This window comes from Neophocaena asiaeorientalis, unplaced genomic scaffold, assembly GCF_003031525.2.
Source record: "Neophocaena asiaeorientalis asiaeorientalis breed wild unplaced genomic scaffold, Neophocaena_asiaeorientalis_V1.1 scaffold43, whole genome shotgun sequence".
In the NCBI taxonomy this organism is placed as follows: Eukaryota; Metazoa; Chordata; class Mammalia; order Artiodactyla; family Phocoenidae; genus Neophocaena; species Neophocaena asiaeorientalis.
The window spans coordinates 2,737,142-2,751,234 of record NW_020173674.1 but is presented as its reverse complement, the minus strand read 5'-3'; the positions used below and the strand labels follow the sequence as shown (position 1 = coordinate 2,751,234).

Genomic DNA, 14,093 nt, shown 5'->3' with positions numbered 1-14,093 from the left:
CTCGTAAGCTCACTGATGGGAAAGCCCAGGGCACAAGCGCCCCACCCCCCTGACTCTGAACGTAACAGCTGCAAAAGCACTGACACCGCCCCTCCCAAACCATAAAGAACGGCAATTATGAAGAATGATTTGATTTAGAAATCGTATCAGTTGCCGTGAAAGTTAATTTTTGAAGAAGCTAAATAGTACAGACGGTTCCTGCAAACCAACCACGAACACTTTTCAAGAACAGAGCGAAGACGCTAAGAACCAGAATGACACGACTTGGTCGCGTTCCCAGGTCCCTTCAGTGAGACCTGCCAATAAACCAGGAAAACAAACGTTAGGCCAAATCCCCTTCTGACCATCGCTTCTAATTTTTATTGAATTAAAATTATATTCTACTGCATGGCCATCGGCAGGGGCTCAAAAATGTGCTTAATCACTTGTAAAAGCGTTCAGAAACGACGAAGTTTGACTGCGTATGAGGCTGGAACCAATCCTCTGCAGGAGGATTTTGCTCGCCCAAGGATGCAAAAGGCCCTACTATCTCCCTGACCCTCTGCCTCGGGAGAGCTCCTCCCTGCTGGGTAAGAGGATACCCCTACTCTCAACAACAGGTCGGTTGAACAGGCAGCCCGGAACCCCACTGCCGGGAAACCTGACCCCACGGGCATGAATGTGCCGTCTGTCCCTCTCCGATGGCAAAGACTGAATTCAAGAGTAAGGCTCAGAGCTCCTCTCGGGGCTGCGAGGCTGGGTGGGGGCCGGTTGTTCAGTGACTGCCAGCTGCACCCCTGCCATCTTCGCCTGAATGAGAAGACTGTCTGGAAACTCCCAACGCAACGGTGGAGCTGTATCAGAGGTGACCGAGTAGGGCCGTGGATATCTCGCCAGTTCCTGCTTTGAGAATCGTTGTCGGCCTCTGGTTCCAGCTACATGGATGCATGAACTCAAGTTCCCTTAGAGGCCAGCATCCAAAGCGGGCCTGAGGCTCCCTCCCTGCGGCCGGCAGAAAGGATCCTGCCAGCAAGTGGGTGCTGAGCAAAGCACAGCCTGAAAACCATCCCCCGGGGGATCTGTGTGGCAACTGTAGATGATCCCAGAGACTGGCGTCCACTGCCACTCAGGGGGCAGGGCTGGGGATGCTGAGTCGCGCACAGGCCAGCCCAGCACAATGAAGAAATGTCCTGCTCCAAAAAAAAACGCCAAGAGGGCGCCACTGAGAAACTGCTCTAGAAGCAGCAGGAGCTCGGAGGTCAGAAAGGCTTGGATTTCCAACCCAACCGCATACGCTAACCTTGGGATCCTGGGCAAATTTACCAACCCAGTGGTCCCCCTGTTTCTGTGATGAAAACCATGGTAACTGCATAACTTGCAGGGCAGTTGTAAGAAGCAGACGGAACATATATAATACATGTCATTATGGGTTGAATTGTGTCCCCCCAGAAGATAAGGGTTCCTGCCCCTTAAGGAGCTCAAAGCCTCGTGGGGTGTGATGACGTGGCGGTGTTGATGATGGCGGTAGTGAACATAATGGCGATGACAGTGAACGTGACGATGACACGGTCGTGGCTGACACGTACTGACTCCTGAATGCCAGAAATTGTGCTAACTACATTTACCTTCGACACAACCACGAGCGGAGAGTCTTGCTATTATTATAATCATTATTACTGATATAGTGTGATTATTATATCAATAACTATAATATATAATTATATGTTAAAATACGATGTAATAACAGTTATTACTATTCCCATTTTCCAGATGAGGAAGTTGAGCCTCCGAGACTCACGTAACCACCCCAAGGTCGCGTGTCTAGAAAATGGTGGAGGTTCAATCCGAGCCCAAGCTGTATCGGCCCGGCTCGGAAGTCCTCGCTATTTAACTGACACATCATTTCCTCTCTGTGCACGCGGCACCTCAGTGCGGACAAATCATAAAACACCAGACGTCTAGTCACTGAGAAAACAAGAGAATACTTACGTTCAGGTCCTCTGTGGACCAGGGAGATACTGCCTTTGTTCAGATTTTCCAACGACCTGTCAACCTGCCCCAATGTCAAACGTTGACAGTTACAAGGGAGAAGCAGTTTCACCTCCACAGCAAGGGACGCTATTTGGGAGATGCTAAATAACTTGTTTCAAAGAAGTAAAGGCTATGCTCCGAGATACTTTGAAAAATAGACAACGTCACAGGTCTCAAGGCACGTGGTGCTTGAGATTAGCCGCGGACGTGTCTCCCAGAAAAAGCAGGGGAGCACCACGGACGTGGTGTCCTTTCTTCTACTTAACAGCTGGGCTTCAGGGAGGATGGACGAAAGAAAACCCCCGAAGAACAACAAAGCACTTCAAACAAAGATTTTCACCCTGGTGTGAATTCACAGGACTAACAAAATCTTGGAACAGGCTCCTCAGCCAGCAATGGTGACGGTGGTGGACCGGTGGCAGGACCCTGGACACAAAGGAAGGTGCTGACCATGAGCCCAAGTTCACCGAGCAGGGAGACGCAGGGACCTGGACGCCAGCTGACAGATGAGTGGCTCCAGCGTGGGCTAAGTGATAACACCAACCTAACAACTCAACCCCCAAACAGATGCCCCCATCGTCCCTCCCTGCCCCTCCCCTCCTGCTCCCCAATCTCAGCGGCTGCCCCTCCTCCCATGCCACAAACCCAGGAGGACCTCTTGACAGCGTCCTCTCCCGCAGCTTGTGGACTGGTCTGCATTAATCCATGACCTCGGGTGTGTGAGTCCTCATCTGTCCCACCTCCACTGCCCAGCAGCCCCAAGCCTTTCTCACCACCCCAGCGGCCACTGCACCGAGCTCACCCCATGCCCCTCGGGCCCACACAACCTGACTCCCTGAGCGGCCGCCAGGGTCCCCTCTGAAGCCAATAACTCCCCACGTCCTGCCTGTCGGTACCACCTCTGCCCTGGCCCCAACCCCACACACGTGTACACAAACGCGTACGGACACACAAATACAAACACACATATATACCTGTACATACACACACGCGAACACATATACACACACAGACACACACACATATGCACAAACACACGTGCACACACTCCAGCAACGCACAGGCAGTCCTCTGGAAAGCCAGGCCACGTGTGTCCCCAGCCTCCAGCACCTGTGCACCTGTGCCTCCAGCTGGCCGTCCCCTCCCCACCTCGTCTACCAGCTGAAACTGCACTCACACCTCCCACGGGGTCCTCCCACAGGGTCGGGGACTCACCCTCTCTCTGGTCTCCCAGCTGAGCTGACCGCTGGGCTCCCCGAGTTGAACCCACAGCCCACGGACCATTCAAGCTAATCCGGCTGCCCCCTGCTCCCTCCCGTCCAGCCTGCAGGTCACAGCCTCTCCAACCCGCATTTCTTGTCTCCTGGGAGGTGGGACACGCATGTATTCCTCCTCCCTTTCTCCTGACACGCAGGTAGGAGTCGGTACCTGTCACTCACTGATCTCCCGCTGCGACAGCCCAAATGCCAGGACATCCAGATGCATCTCAAGGCCGCCCGGCGCCGGGTGGCTTAAGACACGGAACACTTGCGAGAGGACGTAAGGGCATCTCCAAGACCCACATCAGAGTGCTTCTCGCTTACGTCCTGACAAGCAGAGCGCTCAACACGGGATCTGCGTGGTTTGGAAATGGGAGGCGCAGAGACATGCACACTCTAACAGAGAGAGAAGGGGTTGTGACCGGCATCAGCCCGGATGACAGGAGGGCAGCCGGCATCCAGGAAGCTCCGAGGACGCCCGCAGGCCAGCCTCAGCATCCTCCAGAGGGAGGCACGTTCAAGCCCAGGTAACCATCTACGTCCTCCTCCAAGACGCACCCGTTCACATCCCCCACCCTCTCCCTCTCCCGGCTCCTGGCACCACCGGCATTCAGCTGGCGAGAGCACTCCCTGGCCCTCTGAGCTGCTGAGTGATGACAGGGTTTATGTCCTGTTCTTGGCACAACCATACCTGATGTCCGTGCAGCTCAGTGGATGTCACTGGAACTGAACTGCACTGAATACAAAGTTCCATACGTGGAACCGTCCTGGGTGACAGAAGCCGGCAGAAAAGCAAGGTCCCCACGTGATCGGGAAGAGGATGGGGGGAGCTACCACTTCTGGGGGCCCCGCGTTGCACCAAGTGCACCGAGACCTCATCAGCTCCTTGAACGACCCAAGAATCCTGAGAGGAGAGACACAGCACCAAAGTGGGCAGAGCCGCGGTCGGCGTGCGGTCAACACGCACGAAACTCTGGCCCTTCCGCTGGTAGAGCTCGTGGTCAAACTGAAATCTACAATGAAGAGACTGAGAGAACTCCTACATGGCCAACGTGAGCTGTAGCTATTCTGCAAGACATGAGGCTAACCCTGAAATACCTAGACTCAAGGGGAGGCACCCTGGCCCTGGAGACAGAGAGAGGCAGGTGCCCAGCCTGGGTGAACCACGCAAGACCCTGGATCTGTGTGTATGAGTCAGCTTGGGCCACTGTAACAAAACACCACAGCCAGGGAGCTTAAACAACAGACATGTACTGTCTCCAGTCCTGGAGGCTAGAAGCCGAGATTCAGGTGTGGGCAGGGCTGGGTCCTCCTGAGGTCTCTCCTCAGCGTGCAGACGGCCGTCTCCTCCCTGTGTCCTCGTGGGGTCGTCCCTCTGTGTGCGTCTGTGTCCTGACCTCCTCTTCTTATAAGGACACCAAGTCCTATGGGATTAGGGCCCCACCCCAGTGACCTCGTTTCACCTTATCCATCTCTTTAAAGATCCTCCTCTCCGAATACAGTCACCTTCTGAGGTGCTGGGCGTCAGGACTCCAACATATGAATTTTACGGGGACACAAGGCAGCCCATCACACTGTGACCACGGCCAAGCCTCTGCCACACACAGAGGGCCACACTGGGCCGTGTCTGTGTGGCCAGCTAACTCACAGGATCCACAGAGGGTCACACAACCTGGTGCTTTGGGGTCACGTGTATCTGCCGGAGGGGCTGGCCCGTGGAGAAGAAGGAGGCAGAAGTTGGACAGGCTGTTCTGATTCACAAAAACACGGCAAGAGAATTCTATGTAAGAGAGCAAATTGCTCTCCAAATCTGTCCTGGGCCCTGCGAAACAGAAATGATGACAATGGTTGTTTTGTAAGATGTCAGAAGGGTAAGACGTGTCTAGACAAAGCTTGAGGAATGGTAAATGTTACACTGTGTAAAATGTCTGCTGTTACCGTGAGCTGTCTGGAGGCCAAGGGAAGAAGCATCAACAACACGGGTTGGATTACACCATCTATTCAGATCACCTCCCCCGCCACATCTGCTCACTCATGGTCCTCAGGTGAGACTTAAATCCAGCTCACTCTTGACTTCCTCCCAGAAAAGGCGAGAAGAACGAGGGGGCGGCCTGACAAAGCATTCAGGGGTCGTGGTGCTGAGGGGGCCCCCTGCATCACCCCCATTCACCTGTTCAGGATACAGAGCTGGAAACACGGACCCCAGTGCATTCAGCAGGAACGCAAGATATCCTGAAAGAAATCCCAGTTTCTGAGCACATCATTCATTGCAAAAGAAGCACATTTCACATCATCCTCAATTCTTTCGGGATGCATTTCAAAGGCCCTTGATAAACAGAACTTGCCAGGAGTCACTTAAAGGTGCATCGAGGGGTGGCTGGCCTCTAAGGGCTGTTCACGGGCCATCTGCATACCTGCCAACCTCTGCCCCCCAGAACTGTGAGGGGGTGGTTTCCGAATGCAATCGTCCAAATGAAACAATGCTTATTGCTGTGGACAAACACCCACCAGGCTGCACCTGTGGTGGAAAACATGGAGACGCTGGCACGGGTAACACACGAAAGGATGTATGTGGAACGGGGAAGACAGTGGGTGACTGTGACCGAGAAGGACAGCCTGGCCCGAGGAAGCTGATGGCCAGGAACCACACTAGTGCTTCTGAAGGTTTAAACACTAAAGGCCAAAGTGGCTGTGGATTAGGGTTAGGGTTTTTCCAATCGGAATAACATTTTCCAAAGAATAAACGCTTGACAGCAGCCCCGGATGCTTTGGTGAAGTGGTGGGTGGACCGTGCATCCTGGTGACCTTTAAGGGGCCAGCTAGTGGTCCTCTGCGGCTGTCAAGGCCATAGTCACTGAGAGGCACTAGTTGGGCTCTGTCAGAGACTCACACCCTCCCTGGAGGTGAGTTCACTTTCCTCTGTTGGTCCCCACGATTTCAGGCAGGCTCAGAGCAAAGCAGAGGATATGATGCTGGCTAAAGAGGTCCTCCTAGAAGCAGTAAGTGGAGGTGGGTAAGGGCAGGCGGGGGAGAATTAAATCGTCCTGACCGCAGACACAAAGCACTCACTGTGCGCCCGCCAGCCCAACAAAGAAAGCTCGTCAAACGCACCCTCTTCTCCTTAGGTTCTCCTGGAGGAGGTACAAGCAGCCCCAAGCCCAAAGAGGAACGCCGTAAACCCTAGGAACTGCTCCCCACGTCACACAGCTGCCAGAGGCGGGTCTGGAATGAACGGACCAGAGGGCTGATGAGTTTCAACTTGGTCCCACTGCACAGGATGGAGCCGCAAATCGGGAGGGTTCACCAGGTGGGGCCACGAAGTGGATTCCAGGCACAGAAAGGGAGACGGGAGGTGGTGGCCACATCACATAGGGACAGATGCTGTGCGGACCAAGTGGAATTAAGAGCTCCTGTCCGTCCGCCCAGAAAGGAGGGCTGTGGGCAGAACGGTCAGAACCGGGAGGGGAGGAGCCGCGGAAATGCAACCACAGAGCAAAGGTGCTAGAAAAGAGCCTCACCCTTGGCACTAATGCAGAAAATTAACTTCTGATGACTCGTGCCCTCTTATTGCCACTTTCCGGATCATTTTATCAGCCCGGGACATCAGGGAAGGAGGAGAGCGCTGCTCTTCCCCGGGGTGACCTCTGAACCACAATATTCTCACCACCTTGTGGGATTTACAAAGCTTTTGACAGAATGTGTAATAATTCCAGACCCAGGCATTAGTTTCTCGACAGGATTTAAGTGGGTTTTGACAGCAAGCTTAAACAGAAGAGCACACCAAGCCAGACATGTGTCGCTTGGGCTACTGAGACCGCGTGAGCTGGCCTGACCACTCTCGCGTACGGAGCGTTAGCCTCACAGCTAACAGGAAGACGCAGCACGGAATCCTTACAGCACACAAAGCTGGGGCTGGTTAAATAGGCTTTTCGCTTCTTAATGATACGTATGAAAATAGAGCTCCTCTCAGCCTTCGGCAAACTGCCCCATACATGAATGGTAACCAGCACACTTGGGGCCTGACTTTCTTGCGGGCCTTTCACAGGAGGGCCCTTGAGCTTTCCCACGACCCAGCAATCCCACTACCGGGCATATACCCTGAGAAAACCATAATGCAAAAAGAGTCATGTACCACAGTGTTCACTGCAGCTCTATTTACAGTAGCCAGGACATGGAAGCAACCTAAGTGTCCATCGACATGATGAATGGATAAAGAAGATGTGGCACATATATACAATGGAATATTACTCAGCCATAAAAAGGAATGAAATTGAGTTATCTGTAGTGAGGTGCATGGACCTAGAGTCTGTCATACAGAGTGAAGTAAGTCAGAAAGAGAAAAACAAATACTGTATGCTAACACATAAATATGGAATCTAAAAAAGAAAAAAAAAGAAAAGAAAATGGTCAGAAGAACCTAGGGGCAAGACGGGAATAAAGACGCAGACCTACTAGAGAATGGACTTGAGGATATGGGGAGGGGGAAGGGTAAGCTGGGACAAAGCGAGAGAGAGGCACGGACATATATACACTACCAAAGGTAAGGTAGATAGCTAGTGGGAAGCAGCCGCATAGCACAGGGATATCGGCTCGGTGCTTTGTGACCACCTAGAGGGGTGGGATAGGGAGGGTGGGAGGTGGGAGAGACGCAAGAGGGAAGAGATATGGGAACATATGTATATGTATAACTGATTCACTTTGTTATAAAGCAGAAACTGACACACGATTGTAAAGCAATTACACTCTAATAATGATGTTAAAATTAATTAAGTTTTTTTTAAAAATGAGGGGCTTCCCTGGTGGCGCAGTGGTTGAGAGTCCGCCTGCCGATGCAGGGGACGCAAGTTCGTGCCCGGGTCCGGGAAGATCCCACGTGCCCCGGAGCGGCTTGGCCCGTGAGCCATGGCCGCTGAGCCTGCGCGTCCGGAGCCTGTGCTCCGCGACGGGAGAGGCCACGACAGTGAGAGGCCCGCGTACCGCAAAAAATAAATAAATAAATAAAATAATTACCTTGCTTTGCCAAAAAAGCAAAAAACAATAAGGACAATGAGGCTGATTATCACCACATCACAGAGAAAATGGAGGCAGAGGGGAGTCAAAGGGTGTGGGGAGGTGGGCTCTCTCTGGCTTTACCAAGCAATGAATGAAACCACAAGATAACAAGGTTCCGTGCTTTTACCCCCTCAACGTGATCCAGATGCATACTACAAAGGACATAACAGAGCTGCTGGAAGTAGAGATCAAAGGTCCAAACAAGTATTTCTGTAATGCCAAAAGGGCAGATGGATGGATGGATGGATGGGTGGATGAGTGGATGGATGGATGGATGAGTGGATGGATGGATGGATGGATGGATGGATGGATGGATGGATGGATGAGTGGATGGATGCATGGATGGATGGATGGATGGGTGGATGGATGGATGAATGGATGGATGGATGGATGGGTGGATGGATGGATGAGTGGATGGATGGATGGATGGATGGATGGATGAGTGGATGGATGGATGGATGGATGGATGGATGGGTGGATGGATGGATGGATGGATGGATGGATGGGTGGATGGATGGATGAATGGATGGATGGATGGATGGATGGATGGATGGATGAGTGGATGGATGGATGGATGGATGGATGGGTGGATGGATGGATGGGTGGATGGATGGATGAGTGGATACATAAAATAAATAAAGACAAATCTTAAAAATATAACACCAAGTGGAAAACGTAAGTTATAAATGACATGCCCAGTGTGATACCAGGTATATATATATTCATTTTTACACAACAACACAACAGTATATAGAGATCACTGATACACATAAAAAGAGGAAAAGGGACAAGAGGGATTCACAGTGAATCACGGCAGTGTCTGCCTCTGAGCAGAGGGGCCTGGGCAGGAGGGTGAGGGAGACTTGGGCTTTATCAGAAACGCTTTAACCCTGTGAGTGAAAAAAGACAAAATGTTAACCACTGTCAATTCTACATAATAAACAATAAAGCTGGTATGTATGATATTATTCTTTGTATTTTTCCTATATTTCAAATTTTCTCTCAATGAACAAAAGATACACCAATCTGGAACCTAAGGCGTTCCTCGGCCCCTTGGGGGCTTCCCTGGCTGAACCGGAGTCGGCCCTGGGCCACACTTCACCGCCATAAACCAAGTTCCCGAAGGAAGAACACTGTCGCCGTTATCACCTTCTGCCCATTGAGTCCTCGTCGATGACTTTTTTAGGGCAGAAGATGTACACTCAAGTCAGGGTCATGTACAACTAATTTTCTAATCAAGTCTAAAATCCCAAACAAGTTTCCTTGTGGTCAGCAAACAAGCAGGCGAGAAAGGAAAATCTGGGACAGGAAAATCTGAAAACAAAATGGCAGAACAAAAGACGAAAGAACATTTTGATGCAAGAGTTTCTCACCTCTGTGTTGCCTGGGCTACTGGGTGACCCGTGAGGCCATTTAATGGAGACATTTATAAGGCACCAATGGGATAAGCGTTGTTTTCAGGGGAAGACCTAGGGGGATGGGCTTGCCTCCAACAGGAGAAGCTGACAACAAGAGTGAGTAGATATGAGCTGCCTCCCAGGCCACACATCACCTGATTCGGCTGACATGGAACGTCCACAATGGGCAAATCCATCGACACAGAAAGCAGACAGTGGTCGCCAGGGACTGGGGGAGGGTATGGGGACACCCTGCTAACAGGTACGGGGCTTCCTTCTGGGGTGATGAAATGTTCTAAGATTGACTGCGGTGGTGAGTACCCTCATCCGTGAATTTACTAAAATCCACTGAATTTTTTTTTTCTTAGATTCCATATATATGTGTTAGCATACGGTATTTGTTTTTCTCTTTCTGACTTACTTCACTCTGAGTGGGAAGCAGCCGCATAGCACAGGGAGATTGGCTCGGTGCTTTCTGACCACCTAGAGGGATGGGACAGGGAGGGTGGGAGGGAGGGAGACGCAAGAGGGAAGAGATATGGGAACATATGTATATGTATAACTGACTCACTTTGTTATACAGCAGAAACTAACACATCGCTGTAAAGCAATTATACTCCAATAAAGATGTTAAAAAAATCCACTGAATTGTACACTTTCAATGGGCAAAGTGTATGGTATGTGAATTACAACTCAATCTTTAAAAGAAACGGAGTCTTTTTTGGTTCCTGTGCTGAGAAACTGCAAAGACGCAGGCAGGGCGTTGATACAAGTCACCCTTAAGGACCCTTTGCTTGGCCAGAGCACAATCTCCTGCAAGGGCCACATGTGCTCTGATGACCTCGACTTTGTCATCAGGAACCTGTCCCCGTCTCCACCTTCTCCCGCCACCCCTGGCCCCAGCCTCCAACACCCCCTACCCCCTGGATTCCTGCAGGAGCCTCCTACCTGCTTCTGCGCCCTTCTCTCCTCCCCCGAGAGAAGCCAGGGTCCCCTTTCAACTATAAACGAGGTCACAGGCTCTGTGCCAAACCTTTCCAAAACTCCCACTGTTCTTCGGGGGGAATCACACCCCCTCGCCTCAGCCCCTACCCACCGCCCTCCGCCCTGTGCACCCGCCCAGCCGGCGGCCTCGGCCTTCCCCGCTGCTCTGACTTGCCAACCAAGTTCATTCCCACCTCAGGCATGCCGCTCCTGCGACCCTCTGCCCGGAATGTTCTGGGCAGAGATCCTTACAAGCCAACCTCTCATCACCTGGGGCTCAGCTCAGATGTCACCTCAGCAGGCGGGGGCTGAGATGAATTCATAAGACGTCTAGCATTTGATCCTCTTTTTAAATTAATTTTTATTGGCATATAGTTGATTTACAACGTTGTGTTAGATTCAGGCGAACAGCAAAGTGATTCATTTATACATATACATATACCCACTCTTCTTTAGATTCTTTTCCCAGGACTTCCCTGGTGGCGCAGTGGTTAAGAATCCACCTGCCAATGCAGGGAACACGGTTCGATCCCTGGTCCGGGAGGATCCCACATGCCGCGGAGCAACTAAGTCCGTGTGCCACAACTCCTGCGCTCTAGAGCCCGCGAGCCACAGCTAATGAGCCCACGTGCCGCAACTACTGAAGCTCGCGTGCCTAGAGCCCATGCTCCGCAACAAGAGAAGCCACCGCAATGAGAAGCCCGCACACCGCAACGAAGAGTAGCCCCTGCTCACCGCAACTAGAGAAAGCCCACGTGCAGCAACAAAGACCCAACACAGCCAAAAATAAAGAAAAACTTTAGATTCTTTTCCCATATAGGTCACTACAGAGTATTGGGTAGAGTTCCCTGTGCTACAAAGTAGGTCCTTGTTGATTATCTATTTTATATATAGTAGTGTGTATATGTTAACCCCAATCTCCCAATTTATCCCTCCACCCCCCTTTCCCCTTGGTAACCATAAGTATATTTTCTACATCTGTGACTCTATTTCTGTTTTGTAAATAAGTTTGTGCATTTGATCTTATTCTAAGAACAGTAAGACTCCTGGATGGGGGGTGGTCTACAACAAAGAGGCAACCGGGTTCGCATTAAAAACAACTGCTTTTAGCACTGTGTGGAAAACTTCTGAGAGGGAAGTGGGGTCTGCAGCTCCTCTGGTCCAGGAGGAAGATGGCAGAGACAGGGCTGCGGTGGGGAGAGAGTGACACGGGTGCAAAGGGATTCAGAAGGTCAAAGGGCAGGACTCGGGAGTGGATTGGTTGAGGGACGATGGAATGCTCGGGATAACTCCTGGGTTCTGGCTCAGACAACAGAATCAGAGAAGGTTCACAGCCCAAAGTGGGAACAACCCAACTGGCCATCAACCGGGGAATGGATTCAGCCACACGATGGGCTACTACCCGGCGATAAAAAGGAAAAAACAGACAGATGTCACGACGTGGATGAACCTCACTCCCATGACACTGGGTGAAAGAAGGCCACACCGCATGTGACCTGTTCACGTGGGTGGTGCAGAAGAGGGGGCTCCATGGAGACAGAACACGATTAGTGGCTGTCGGGGCTAGAAGTGGGGACGAGGAGGAAATGCAAACAGGCACAAGGTGGTGATGGGAAGAGTCCAGACCGAGGTGGCCAGGCAACTCAGCAGACTTACTGAAAACCATTGGATGGGGCCCTTAAAATGCGTGAGCTTCACGGCTTGTAAATCACACCTCAGTAGAGCTGGGTTTTTTAATGTAACCACTGGCCAAGAGAGGGAGACCAGTGGGGCCAGCTGTGGGGTCAGAGGGAAGAAGCAAAGGACCGTGTGAGTCGAGGGGCCTCTGAGCTTTCAGAGGAGATGTCAAGGGAGAGACGAGGTCCAGGCCCCGGACGGGAGGTCGAGCTGGAGGCGTGACCGTGGTTGGGACGGCGTTGGACAGACATGGTAACAGGACCTCCCGCCAGCCGGAGGGTCAGGGAGGCCTTGCCGAGCTTGGTTGCCGTGAGACATGAGTAGAGGTGGAGGGATGAGGGAGCGGCGGAGGGATCCCAGGAGAAGGAATCCTGTCTGAATGTGAGACAAACCCAGGCAGGAGGGAGCCCGGGAGGGCCAGGCTGCAGGGGCCAGGCTCGGCCAACCTGCGCTTCCTCCGCCCGAGCCTCCTGCCCTCCATTCGCCCAGTGCCTGGATGTCCAGAGAACATGGCAGAGGGTCCACCCAACCCACCACATTCCCTCTGGAAAGGTGCGTCCTTGGCAGTCAACGACAAACCTTCTGGGAGTGGAATTCAGAGGCTGCAATTAACTCCCAGAAGGAGACTCTCACCTCCCAAGGGGCCCAGAGTGATGGACTGAACACGCGCCCAGCCGTGTGCTCCGACAGAGCTTCTCAACGTGACGAGCCACTCCTGCACAGGCCTTCCAGAACCTTCTCTCACGATACATGCTCACCTCCTGGTCTTTGCAGAGTGAGAGGCCAGCCGTCGGGGCTGGATTCTCAGCTACTGTAGGAGGAGATGGGCTCAAAAACGGACAGGGCAGGCAAAGTCCTCCTCATATTCAGAAACCAGGGAAGCCTCAGATATAAAAAGCAAATACGACGGTTGTCTGCGGCAACAGGATAAGGATTTAAAACCCTGAAGGAGGAGGAAGTGAGCCCTCTGTGCTCTTGGAGTTCTGCTTTGATTCTCAGTGATGAGCCAGAGGACCCAAGGCCACTTGGATGGAGCAACCCTGACAGCCCGACTGGAGGCAAGTGATGGATCGGGGTGGGATGGGGGGCACTCCGGTCAGCTGATGTGGGCGTCAGGGCCGGGGAGGCAGGCAAGGTGGGGATGCAGTGGGGATGAAGGATGTGGCAGGGATCGGGGATGCTACGGGCTGCTGCTCTCGGGGAGAAATTTGAGGGAGAGAGGAACGGGTGGACAGAAACAAATTGCAGCTGAGGGGTCAGGAGAGCAGCTGAGATGCTCTTTCCTCAATGAAAAAAACTCGAAGACGCAGTTAGCTAATAAATGGAAGCATCGATTAAAGCAAAAAGGCATCTTCCAGAAGCCTCTGCCAGGTGGGCCAGGCTCCTGCACCTGCGTTAACTGGCTCAGACGGGTCGTGGGGACAGACACGTGGACTGACAGCTTCCCCGCAGCCACTCGGTGCCAACCCCTGGGTGGAGGCGGGCGTGGGGGGCGGATGCCGTACACACCCAGGGGAATCCCATCCCCTTCTGTTTTCCTCTGCGCCATCCTTGTGATGTGACATTCGGGGAGGCTTGGAAAGGGGACTGTGAAGGTCCTGGTGCCAGCTCTGTCCCCACTTCCCCATTTGCTGTGCTCCCAAATAGAAATCACACAAGAGCTATAGAGTTTCTATTGATTTTGCCTCGTGTATCTTGCTTAAAAGGCCAAGTT

The 14,093-nt window shown here is 52.3% G+C and overlaps 1 protein-coding gene across 3 annotated transcripts in view; it reads right to left on the bottom strand.

Moving 5' to 3' along the window:
• SHANK2 (SH3 and multiple ankyrin repeat domains 2) overlaps window positions 1-14,093 on the bottom strand; it is a 544,903-nt gene that overhangs the window by 441,571 nt on the left and 89,239 nt on the right. The gene's annotated exons all lie outside the window — the stretch shown is intronic.